Here is a 12,907-nt window from a genome sequence, read left to right on the forward strand (position 1 = left end):
TGATGATGATGATGATGACCTTGGGCAAGTCGCTTCATTTCCCCGTGCATCAGTTACCTCATCTGAAAAATGGGGATTAAGACTGTGAACCCAACGTGGGACAGGGGCTGCGTCCAACCCGATTATTTTACTTGTACATATTCTATTTATTTATTTTATTTTGTTAATATGTTTTCTTTTGTTCTCTGTCTCCCCCTTCGAGACTGTGAGCCCACTGTTGGGTAGGGACCGTCTCTATATGTTGCCAACTTGTACTTCCCAAGCGCTTAGTACAGTGTTCTGCACACAGTAAGCGCTCAATAAATACGATTGAATGAATGAATGAATCGACCCCAGCCCTTAGTACGATGTCTTCTAGACTGTGATAACGCTGTTGGGTATGGACCGTCTCTATATGTTGCCAACCTGGACTTCCCAAGAGCTTAGTACAGTGCTCTGCACGCAGTAAGCGCTCAATAAATACGATTGAATGAATGGATGAATATCTGGCACATAGTAAGGGCTTAGTAACAAGAAGAAGAAGCAGGAGAAAGAATCAGAAGCAGTCCAGGGTGTGTCTGTAAACAGACTGGCCTTTGTCTCAGCAGGAACTAAAGTCATAAATGGAAATGAGAGACTCTGAACTCATTGCACCTAGAACAAGAAGAAGCAGGAGAGATAATCAGAAGCAGTCCAGGGTGTGTCTGTAAACAGACTGGCCTTTGTCTCAGCAGAAACTAAAGTCCTAAATGGAAATGAGAGACTCTGAACTCTACACATTGCACTGAGAACAAGAAGAAGAATCAGGAGAAAGAATCAGAAGCAGTCCAGGGTGTGTCTGTAAACAGACTGGCCTTTGATTCAGCAGAAACTAAAGTCCTAAATAGAAATGAGAGACTCTGAACTCTTCACATTGCACCCAGAACTCCAAACATCCAGCACAGTTCTGTCATTGCCAGGCGAAACAAGAGCCAAGGAGGGAAAGCCAGCCTGCAGCCATAAGAACTGGGATAATAATAATAATAATGATGGCATTTGTTAAGCACTTACTAAGCCTCAGCGCTTAGAACAGTGCTTTGCACATAGTAAGTGCTTAACAAATACCATCATTATTACTATTACTATGTGCAAAGCACCGTTCTAAGCGCTAATCTGGCGGAAGCAGTGAGAGGAACACTTCAGAAAGATGGAGGTCCAGCAAAAGATGCAGATGAATTATAATAATAATAATTTAATAATTCTCTAGACTATGAAGAACAATTCAGAAAGATGGAGGTCCAGCCAAAAGATGCAGATTAATAACAATAATAATAATAATAATAATAATAATAATAATAAGTCAATAATTCTCTAGACTATGAGCCCGTCTCTAGACTGTGAGCCCATTGTTGGGTAGGGACCGTCTCCATATGTTGCCAACTTGTACTTCCTAAGTGCTTAGTACAGTGCTCTGCACACAGTAAGCGCTCAATAAATACGATTAAATGAATGAATGAATTTTGGTACTTCTTAAGCACTTACTACGTGCCAAGCACTGTTCTAAACGCTGGGTAGATACAAGGTAATCAGGTTGTCCCACATGGGGCTCACAGTCTTTATCCCCATTTTCCAGATGAGGTAACTGAGGCCCAGAGAAGTTAAGTGGCTTGCCCAAAGTCACACAGCATACAAGTGGCGGAGGTGGGATTAGAACCCATGACCTCTGGCTCCCAAGCCCGGGTTCTTGCCACTGAGCCATGCTGCTTCTTTGGGTTGATCCCCCAAACCTCCCCGGGGGAGGGGCTTAGGATGGATTTAAAAGTAATTTCTCATTCTCTCTAGATATGCAATCAGAAGACGTCAGAAAATACTACAGATTAAATGACCGACTGATCGTTTGAGCTAATGAACAAGATGAAGCAGAGTGGCTCAGTCGAAAGAGCCCCGGCTTTGGAGTCCGAGGTCATGGGTTCAAATCCCGGCTCCACCACTTGTCAGCTGTGGGACTTTTGGCAGGTCCCTTCACTTCTCCGCGCCTCAGTTCCCTCATCTGGAAAATGCGGATTAAGACTCTGAGCCCCTCGTGGGACAACCTGATCACCTTGTAACTTCCCCAGAGCTTAGAACAGTGCTTTGCACATAGTAAGCGCTTAATAAATGCTATCATAAATGCTCCGCCACATGTCTGCTGTGTGACCTTGGGCAAGTCACTTCACTTCTCTGAGCCTCAGTTCCCTCATCTGTAAAATAGGGATTAAGACTGTGAGCCCCACGTGGGACAACCTGATCACTTTGTATCCTCCCCAGCGCTTAGAACAGTGCTTTGCACATAGTAAGTGCTTAAAAATGCCATTATTATTATTATTATTATTATTATTATCATTATTATTATTATGAAACTCAGAGAAGCAGCATTGACTAGTTGATAGAGCGTGAACCCGGGAGTCACAATGACCTGGGTTCTATTCTCGTCTCTGCTATCTTTCTGCCGTGGGACCTTGGGTGAGTCTCTTCACTTCTCTGGGCTTCAGTTCCCTCATTTGGAAAATGGGGATTGAGACTGTTCTCTGGGCTTCAGTTCCCTCATCTGGAAAATGGGGATTGAGACTGCGAGCCCCATGTGGGATAGGGACTGTGTTCAAACTGATCAGCTTGTATCGCATCCCGGCACTTAGTCCAGTGCCTGGACCATAGTAAGCACTTAACAGGTACCACTGAAGAAAAAAAAAGAAGCTGAAGCCCCCACCTGTTGACCCAGATGGTCACTAACAGAGGGAACTGTTAGGATACCGTTGCCATGGGAACGCCATGCCATCACCAGATCCGCATCTCTGTGGGGAATCAAGGATTGTGGGGACGAGTCGCTGGGATCCGGTCCTCCGGGGACCCCCTTCGGGGCAGCGGTGGCTTTATCTAAGGGGACGGGGGCCCTGCCCGGAAAGCGTGCCTCAGTTTCCGCGGGAGAGCAGTGCGGGGCTGACGGCTCCTCGCCATCCCTCCGTGGCCACTGCATCCAGGAGTCCGAGGAGAGAGGGGGGACCGGACTGGCCCACAGCGGGTCAGCGCTCCACCAGCCCCACTCTGGCCCGGTGAGAGGGTGGAGAGGGACGGGGAGGGACAAGCAGGCTAACCGCCATGAGTGTGAGGGTCACTCAGGGAAGACGTTCGTACCCGGGGTCCTGGGTGGAGCTGGAACCAGGACTGCGTACGCAAGCAGAGAGAAAATATTTGCCCCTACGATAGCCCCCTGGCCCCCTCCATCCACAGCCCAAACCCCGGCTACCGTGGCTGCCGGGCTAGAGCGTTCAAGCGCTTAGTACAGAGGAGCAGCGTGGCTCAGTGGAAAGGGCACAGCCTTTGGAGTCAGAGGTCATGGATTCAAATCCCGGCTCCGCCAATTTTCAGCTGTGTGACTTTGGGGAAGTCACTTAACTCCTCTGCGCCTCAGTTACCTCATCTGCAAAATGGGGATGAAGACTGTGAGCCCCCCGTGGGACAACCTGATCACCTTGTAACCTCCCCAGCGCTTATACTAGTAAGCGCTTAATAAATGCCATTATTATTATTATTATTACAGTGCTCTGCACACAGTAAGCGCTCAATAAATATAATTGACTGAATGAATGGCATGCCGTCAGCCGCAGGCCGTGGTGACTTCAACCTTCCGGGCAGGGACAAGTCAGTATGACTGAGATTGTACTGGCCAGATTTTTCATCACCTATTCCCCCTCACAGGTCTTCCCCCAACAAATCTTGGGCGGACGCAAGAGAGAAGCAGTGCGGCCTAGCAGATAGAGCATGGGCTGGGAGTTAGAGGCCTTGGGTTCTAATCACGGCTACCCGTCTTTTTCATTTTTTTAACGGTATTTGTGAGGCGCTTACTATGCGTCAAACATCGTTCCAAGCCCTGGGTAAATTAATCCGGTTGGGCACAGTCCCTGCATTTCCTGGGGCTCATAGACTGAGCAGGAGGGAGAACAGGAGAAGTGAGGCACAGTGAAGGTAAGTGACTTGCCCAAGGTCACACAGCAAGCAATTGGCAGAGCTGGAAATAGAGCCCAGGCGCGTGCTCTTTCCAATGGGCCAGACTGCTTCTCTTCTGGGTGATTTGGGGCAGGTCGCTTCGCTTCTCTGGGCCTCAGTTCCCTCATCTGTAAGATGGGGACTGAGACTGTGAGCCCTGTGTGGGACGGCGACTGTGACCCACCCAATTTTCTTGTATTCACACCAGATCTTAGTACGGTGCCCGGCACATAATGTGAGCTTAAGAAATACCATAAAAAGAGAGATAAAAGGCCTGATCCTCGCCTTCAAAGACTTCCCTGTCTAATAGGCTGGATAGGCAAAATGTCATTTACAGATGGAAGGAGAAAAGAATGGAACAGTGGATATGTGGATGACAAGCAGTGTGGCTCAGTGGAAATAGCCCGGGCTTTGGAGTCGGAGGTCGTGGGTTCAAATCCCGGCCGCACCAACTGTCAGCTGTGTGACTTTGGGCAAGTCGTTTAACTTCTCTGTGCCTCAGTTACCTCACCTGTAAAATGGGGATTAAAATGTGAGCCCTCCGTGGGACAACCTGATCACCTTGTAACCTCCCCAGTGCTTAGAACAGTGCTTTGCACATAGTAAGCGCTTAACAAGTACCATCATCATTATTATTATTATTAAAGGGGGCAGGCGTGAGTGTCAGAGGTCGTGGTTTCTAAACCCGGCTCTGCCACTTGTCAGCTGTGTGACTTCGGGCAAGTCATTTAACCTCTCTGTGCCTCCGTTACCTCATCTGTAAAATGGGGATGAAGACTGTGAGCCCCACGTGGGACAATCTGATTACCTTCTATCCCCCCACAACGCTTATAACAGTGCTTGGCACATAGTAAGCGCTTAACAAACACTATCGTCATTATTCTTAGTGGCTGATAATCATATTTTTAGTGCTTAATTTGGGCAGAGCACTAAACTGAGTGCTGAAGAGCGCAACCTATAAAAGAGTTGGGAGACATGTCCCTGCCCGCAAGGAGCTCACCGTCTACGGGGGAAACATAGATTAATCAGTCATCCGATCGGAGACATTTATTGAGCGCTTACTGTGTGTACAGCACTGTACTAAATGCTTGGAGGACTACAATATGAAAGAGTTGGTAGACATGTTTCCTCAAGGAGCTTACAGTCTAGAATAATGAACGTTACCTTCAGCATAAATATCCCGAGGGTCTGCGGATGCATTAAGTCTGGAGCTGATCACTGACAGATGGTTGGAAGAAGTGAATTAGCTAAATCCTCCTCGAGAAGGTGGAATTCCAGAGGGTTTTGGACGGTGGGATATCTTCGACCTGGGGAATTGAAAAGGGTGAATTTCCAAGCCAAAGGGAGGCTGGGAGCCAGAGGTGGAAGGAGGAAGCGTTGAAAGCGAATCACGGTAAGAAGGTTCTTTTTGGAAGGTTGGTTGAAGAGAGCGGATAATGAGAAGAGTTAGAACAGGTGGATGGAACTGAAGCCAGTGAAATCAATCCAACTACAATCCGTTATTCCTCTAGACTGTACGCTCGTTGTGGGCAGGGACTGTGACTGGTTATTATTCTATTGTACTCTCCCCACCATTTAGTACAGTGCTCTGCACACAGTAAGCACTTCATAAATATTACTGAACGAATTCATTTTCCACTTTACGGGAGCTGCTGCAATCAGGTTCCCTGTGCTATAAGCGGGTGTGTGTGTGTGTTGTGGGTGTGTGTGTGTGTTGTGTGTTTGTGTGTGTGAATACAAAGTATTGGGGAGTGGAAGCAGCGAACAAGTTCAGGCAGCGGGGAGGATTGAAGACAAAGATAGAAAAAGATCTCTCTCCAGACTGTAAACTCGGTGTGGGTAGGGAACGTGTCTGAGGCGGGGACGATCTCAGGGATTCCCTTTAAATAATGTGAAAATCTGGATCTTTCCTTATCCCTGCTGGATATGAAACTCCAAGATCATTTTGAATTCAATAACTGCCTCCTTTCCATAGAGAATCCCCAACAAATATCTTGTCAGTTTCTTCACTCTTTAATGGACTGTGACTTTGGCTCTTCCCTCATCCACTGCAGAAAGTCCATGCTGCTTTCCAAAAATGCCCAACATCTCCACGGTGACGGAATTCCTCCTGCTGGGATTCTCGGAGGTCCGGGAGCTGCAGCTGGTCCACGCCGCGCTGTTCCTCCTGGTCTACCTGGCGGCCCTGACGGGGAATCTCCTCATCGTCGCCGTCACCGCCCTCGACCGGCGCCTCCACACCCCCATGTACTTCTTCCTCAGGAACCTGTCCGTCCTCGACCTCTGCTACATCTCCGTCACCGTCCCCAAATCCATCTACGACTCCCTGACCGAAAGTAGATCCATCTCCTTCCTGGGCTGTGCCACCTAGCTCTTCTCGGTGGTCCTGTTTGCCGCCTCAGAGGTGTTCATCCTCACGGCCATGTCCAACGACCGCTATGCCGCCATCTGCCTTCCCCTGCGCTACGAAGTCGTCATGAACGGACGGGCCTGTGGGACGATGGCGGCCGCCTCGTGGCTCACTGGGGGCCTTTTGGCAGTAATGTGTTCAGCTGCGACGTTCTCCCTGTCCTTCTGTGGGTCCAACATCGTCCCGCAGTTTTTCTGTGACATCCCCTCCCTGCTGAAGATCTCCTGCTCCACGGACCATGTCGCCGTCGACGTGAGCGTCACCGCTGGGGCAGTGTTAGGCTTCCCCGGCTTCATTCTCGTCATCTTCTCGTACGTGCGCATCTTCCGGGCCGTGCTGAGGATGCCGGCCGCCGAGGGCCGGGCCAAAGCCTTCTCCACCTGCCTGCCCCACCTCGCCGTCGTCACTATTTTCATCTCGGCGGCGGCATTTGTCTATCTCAAGCCGCCCTCGGAATCCTCCTCGATCGTGGATCTGCTGGTGTCCGTGTTCTACTCCGTGGTGCCCCCCGTCCTGAATCCCCTCATCTACAGCCTGAGGAACCGGGACCTGAAGGCCGCCATGGACAGGATCCTGAAAGGGTCACTCGCCCGGCCTCCGCTCTGGGACAAAATGTCTCCTTCCTTGTGCAAATCATCTCACCCCACCATTTAACCAAGGAATTGCCCTTGGACCTAGCCAGATATTTAGCTGTCCTACAGGGTTCACAGAAAACGCGGGACGTCGATGAATTGTCAAAGTCTGGGAGGGAGGCGGCTAAGACGGAAGCAGGACTGACAATCCGGTTTCGGGGAGGCATCGTGGCCGAAATGAAGGGGAGGCCCTGGAGACTGTTAGCTCACTGTGGGCAGGGAGTGGGCTTAACAACTCTGGTAAACTGACCTCTCCCACATGCTTGGTACTTCCTCAGACAGTAAATCATGTTTGGGGGCGGTTCGAAGCCCTGCTCTGCCACTTGTCTTCTGGGTGACCTCGGGTCAGCCACTTCACTTCTCCGTGCCTCAGTGACCCCATCTGTAAAATGGGGATTAAGACTGTGAACCCCACGTGGGACAACCCGATGACCTCCTATCTACCCCACTGGCCTTAGAACAGCGCATGCCACATAGCAAGTGCTTAACAAGTACCATCTTTTTTAAAAATTTTATCGTGGCCTAGAGGAACGACAATCGCTCTAGACTGTACGATCATCGTGGGCAGGGAATGTGTCTACCAACTCCGTTATATTGAACTTTTCCATGTGCTCAGTACAGCGCTGGGCCTAAAATAAGTGCTCAATAAATATGACGATTGATTGAGACGAGTTCTGATTCCGTCTTTGCTACTGGCTTGCTCTGTGACCTAGGGTCAGTGACATAACATCCCTAGGATCTCTCTTCCTCTTACACTCTGAGCCCCTGTCTGAACTGATTCTTTGGTTTCTACTCCAGCAAGTGGAACAATTTAGGCACACAACGTCTTAATAAATACGATAATGATATCATTATTAGTAGTGACTATGAAAATATAGCGATATGCTCTTTAGCATGACTCTGGGGTTGGGAATGAAAGTTGGAAAATGGGAGGTGGTAAGGGAGAAGGGAAGAAAGTTTGAGTGCAGCTCCATCTGTCTTGTCAAATCCATCCTCTCTATAATAATAATAATAATGATGGCATTTATTAAGTGCTTACTATGTGCAAAGCACTGTTCTAAGCGCTGGGGAGTTTACAAGGTGATCAGGTTGTCCCACGGGGGGCTCACAGTCTTAATCCCCATTTTACAGATGAGGGAACTGAGGCCCAGAGTAGTGAAGTGACTTGCCCAAAGTCACACAGCTGACAAGTGGCGGAGCCGGGATTTGAACCGATGACCTCTGACTCCAAAGCCCGGGCTCTTTCCACTGAGCCACGCTGCTTCTCTCATCAATCCATCTTTCCTTCCTTCCATCCATCTATCCTTCCAACCATTCATCTATCCATCCATCCAGAGCACAGGCTTGGGAGTCTGAGGTCACGGGTTCTAATCCCAGTTCTGCTACTTGTCTGCCGTGTGACCTTGGGCAAGTCTCTTCACTTCTCTGGGCCTCAGTTCCCTCGGCTGTAAAATGGGGGTTGAGACTGTGAGCCCATGTGGGACAGGGACTTGTCTGACCCAATTGGCTTGTATCCACTCCGGCACATAATAAACCCTTATCAAATACCACGGTTATTATTATTGTTATCATTATTATTAAGGATGGGGAGGGGGGCTTTTTACACAGGCCCAGACCGAGACAATTAAGCACCCTGAGACAGGGAAGTGCAAGGAAGCAGCATAGCCCAGTTGATAGAGCATGGACCTTGCCGTCAGAGGGCCTGGGTTCTAATTCCACCTCCACCGCTTTTCTGCCATGTGACCTTGGGGAAGTCATTTCACCTCTTGCCTCAACTACGTCACCTGTAAAATGGGGATTAAGACTGGAAGTCCTATGCGGGACAGGGACTGTTCCAACCTAACTCGTGGGAACTTCAGCGCTTAGAATGGTCCATGGAAAATAGTAAACACTTACCACTTACCATTATGAAAAAAACTAATCAGGGAAGGCCCCGTGGATTTTACAGAGTTTCAGGAAGGAGTGTGGAAGATGGGAAGCCCTGAGGGCTGGTGCATATGAAGGGAGAGGGAATTGCAAGCCGGGGAAAGGTGGCGAGGTAGGGGTCTGAGTCGGGGGAGTTGGGAACGAGGCACAGTGAGAGGGTGAGCTTGGGAGGAATGGAGACTGCAGATGGGAATTCAGTAGGGGAAAATAATGCGCATCAATCAATCAGTCATATTTACTGAGCGCTTTCTATGTGCAGACCTTGGTAGTGAAGCGCCTGGGAGAGTATGATATAATGATATAACAGGGTTGGTAGCCACATTTCCTGCCCATAATGAGCTTCCAGGCTAGAAGGGAATGTCTAAGTTGGATTGTTGCAGATTTCAGATGGTCCCAAGCCCTGGCATGGCATGAAGCTCCAAACCTCATAGCTTAATCAGAATGCTATTATTAATCACAGAAAGGGAATGATGATTAGTCTGTTGATGTCCCAGGAAAGAGTACCAGAGTGGGAAACACATGGGAATGGGCAGTTACTTAGGTCGTGGGGGCCGGGACCGCGGGGAGCCCACGATCCCGGCCTTCCGAGATTCCCGGATGGTTTGCCGTCTCAGCGGAGTCCCGGGCCCATCGCCCCATGGGGAATCACCCCAGAAAATAACCCGGCCGCCATCTGAGGGGACAGCGCAGCCAGCCGGGGAGCCGAGAGGGGGAGGGAGGATCCTGACAGCCCTCACCCCTCGCCCAGACCTTCCTGTCACTACTGCCAGGGTCCAGGACCGACGAGATGGAGTGAGCATCTCTCTCAGCAGAGTTCGACGCTCCCCAGCCCAGGACAGGCCCGGTGGGTCCGGAGAGGAGCAGGGGAAAGCTGAGGGAAATTTCAATAGGTAACTGGGATGACCAGGGTGTTGCGGAGAAGGAGGGGTCCACAGTGTCGAAGGCAGCTGAGAGGTCGAGGAGGATTAGGATAGAGTAGGAGCCGTTGGATTTGGCAAGAAGGAGGTCATTGGTGACCTTTGAGAGGGCAGTTTCGGTGGAGTGGAGGGGACGGAAGCGAGATTGGAGGGGGCCCAGGAGAGAGTTGGAGTTGAGGAATTCGAGGCAGCGAGTGCTGATGACTCGCTTTGGGAGTTTGGAAAGGAAGGGTAGGAAGGAGATAGGGCGATAACTGGAAGGGGCAGTGGGGTCAAGAGAGGATCTTTTTAGGATGGGGGAGACGTGGGCATGTTGGAAGTCTGAGCGGAAGTGCTCTATCAACTTTATCACACCATAACAGACACATTCCCTGCCCCTTCTAGAAGAAAAGAAATGAATGGAAAGATGAAGATGCAATTATTGCATGTAATTCTACAGATGAGGAAGCTGAGGCCCAGAGAAGTGAAGCGACTTGCCCAAGGTCCCACAGAGGGAGGATTAGGACCCAAGTCCTCTGATTCTCACTAAGCTATGCTTGGGAGAGTACAATGGAACAGAACTGGGAGATGTGTATGCTCCCGTCAAGGAGCTCAGAGTCAAGAACAGAACTCCTGGGCCCATTCCTTTTCCACTAAATGAGGATGGACTTGAGTTGATTCGCGCTTGAGTTAAGGGAAGTGGGTTTAGAGGGCTGGGAAATGAACTGGGGAAGCTGGTTGGAGGCGGGGGGGATTTTAGCAGTAAAGAATTCAGAAAGAACAGTGCTCTCTCTGATTTTGCGCTGATAAGAGAGGGAGTTCCAGGCTAGGATGGAAACGGGAAAGTCGATCGTGAGTAAAAACAAGACTGTATGCTCACTGTGGGCAGGGACTGTGTCTGTTTTTTATTCTAGTGTACTCTCTCCATCATTCAGCACAGTGCTCTGCACACAGTAAGCGCTTCATAAATATTACTGAACGAATTCATTTTCCACTTTACGGGAGCTGCTGCAATCAGGTTCCCTGCGCTAGAGAAGGGGTGTGAGTGTGTATGTGTGCGTACACAAAGTATCGGGGAGTGAAAGCAGCAAACAAGTTCAGGCAGCGGGGAGGGTTGAAGACGAAGATAGAAAATGATCTTCCTCCAGACTGTGAACTCGATGTGGGTAGGGAACGTGTCTGCCGACGGTGTTGGGGTGGCTGAGGTGGGGGACGATCTCAGGGATTCCCTTTCAATCGACCAAAGTACTGTGAAAATCTGGATCTTTCCTTATCCCTGCTGGATATGAAACTCCAAGATCATTTTGAAGTCAATAACTGTCTCCTTTCCATAGAGAATCACCAACAAATGTCTTGTCAGTTTCTTCACTCTTCCCATCAATGGACTGTGACTTTGGCTCTTCCCTCATCCACTGCAGAAAGTCCATGCCGCTTTCCAAAAATGCCCAACATCTCCACGGTGAGGGAATTCCTCCTGCTGGAATTCTCGGAGGTCTGGGAGCTGCAACTGGTCCACGCCACGCTGTTCCTCCTGGTCTACCTGGCAGCCCTGACGGAGAACCTCCTCATCGTCGCCGTCACCGCCCTCGACCGACGCCTCCACACCCCCATGTACCTCTTCCTCAGGAACCTGTCCGTCCTCGACCTCTGCTACATCTCCGTCACCGTCCCCAAATCCATCTACGACTCCCTGACCGAACGTAGATCCATCTCCTTCCTGGGCTGTGCCACCCAGCTCTTCTCGGTGGTCCTGTTTGGTGGTTCAGAGATGTTACTTCTCACGGGGATGTCCTACGACCGCTACGCCGCCATCTGCCTCCCCCTGCGCTACGAGGTCATCATGAACGGACAGGCCTGTGGGACGATGGCGGCCGCCTCGTGGCTCACTGGGGGCCTGTTGGCAGCAATGTGTTCAGCTAGGACGTTCTCCCTGTCCTTCTGTGGGTCCAACATCGTCCCGCAGTTTTTCTGTGACATCCCCTCCCTGCTGAAGATCTCCTGCTCCAAGGACCACGTCGCCGTCAACGTGAGTGTCACCACTGGGGTAGTGTTAGGCGTCCCCAGCTTCATTCCCATCATCTTCTCGTACGTGCGCATCTTCCGGGCCGTGCTGACGATGCCGGCCGCCGAGGGCCGGGCCAAAGCCTTCTCCACCTGCATGTCCCACCTCGCCATCGTCATCATTTTCGTCTCAGCGACGCTATTTGTCTACCTCAAGCCACCTTCGGACTCCTACTCGATCACGGATCTGCTGGCGTCCATGTTCTACTCCATGGTGCCCCCCGCCCTCAACCCCCTCATCTACAGCCTGAGGAACCGGGACCTGAAGGCCGCCATGGGCAGGATCCTAAAAGGGTCACTCGCCCGGCCTCCGCTCTGGGACAAAATGTCTCCTTCCTTGTGCAAATCATCTCACCCCACCACTTAACCAAGGAATTGCCCTTGGACCTAGCCAGATACTTAGCTGTCTGACAGGGTTCACAGAAAAAGCTGGACGTCGATGAATTGTCAAAGTCTGGGAGGGAGGCGGCTAAGACGGAAGCAAGACTGACAATCCGGTTTCAGGGAGGCATCGTGGCCGAAATGTTGGGGAGGCCCTGGAGACTGTTAGCTCACTGTGGGCAGGGAATGAATTTAACAACTCCGGTAAACTGAACTCTCCCCATATAACTATACGCTCTTTAGCATGACTCTTAGGGTGGGAATGAAAGCTGGAAAGTGGGAGGTGGTATGAGAGAAGGGAAGAAAGGTTGACTGCAGCTCCATCTGTCTTAAATCCATCCTCTCTCATCAATCCATCTTTCCTTGCTTCCATCCATCCATCCTTCCAACCATTCATCTATCCATCCATCCATCCATCCATCCATCCATCCATCCTTCCATCCATCCAGAGCACGGGCTTGGGAGTCGGAGGTCGCGGGTTCTAATACCAGTTCTGCTACCTGTCTGCCGTGTGACCTTGGGCAAGTTTCTTCACTTCTCTGGGCCTCAGTTCCCTCAGCGGTAAAATGGGGGTTGAGACTGTGAGTCCATGTGGGACAGGGACTTGTCTGACCCAATTT

At 50.5% G+C, this 12,907-nt stretch overlaps 1 pseudogene; it reads left to right on the forward strand.

Annotated features, from left to right (window-relative positions):
* Nucleotides 1-6,058: 6,058 nt before the first annotated feature.
* On the forward strand, nucleotides 6,059-11,875 carry LOC119923927 (annotated as a pseudogene).
* The last annotated feature ends 1,032 nt before the right edge of the window (nucleotides 11,876-12,907 follow it).

Source organism: Tachyglossus aculeatus, unplaced genomic scaffold (genome assembly GCF_015852505.1).
Source record: "Tachyglossus aculeatus isolate mTacAcu1 unplaced genomic scaffold, mTacAcu1.pri scaffold_67_arrow_ctg2, whole genome shotgun sequence".
Lineage (NCBI taxonomy): Eukaryota > Metazoa > Chordata > Mammalia > Monotremata > Tachyglossidae > Tachyglossus > Tachyglossus aculeatus.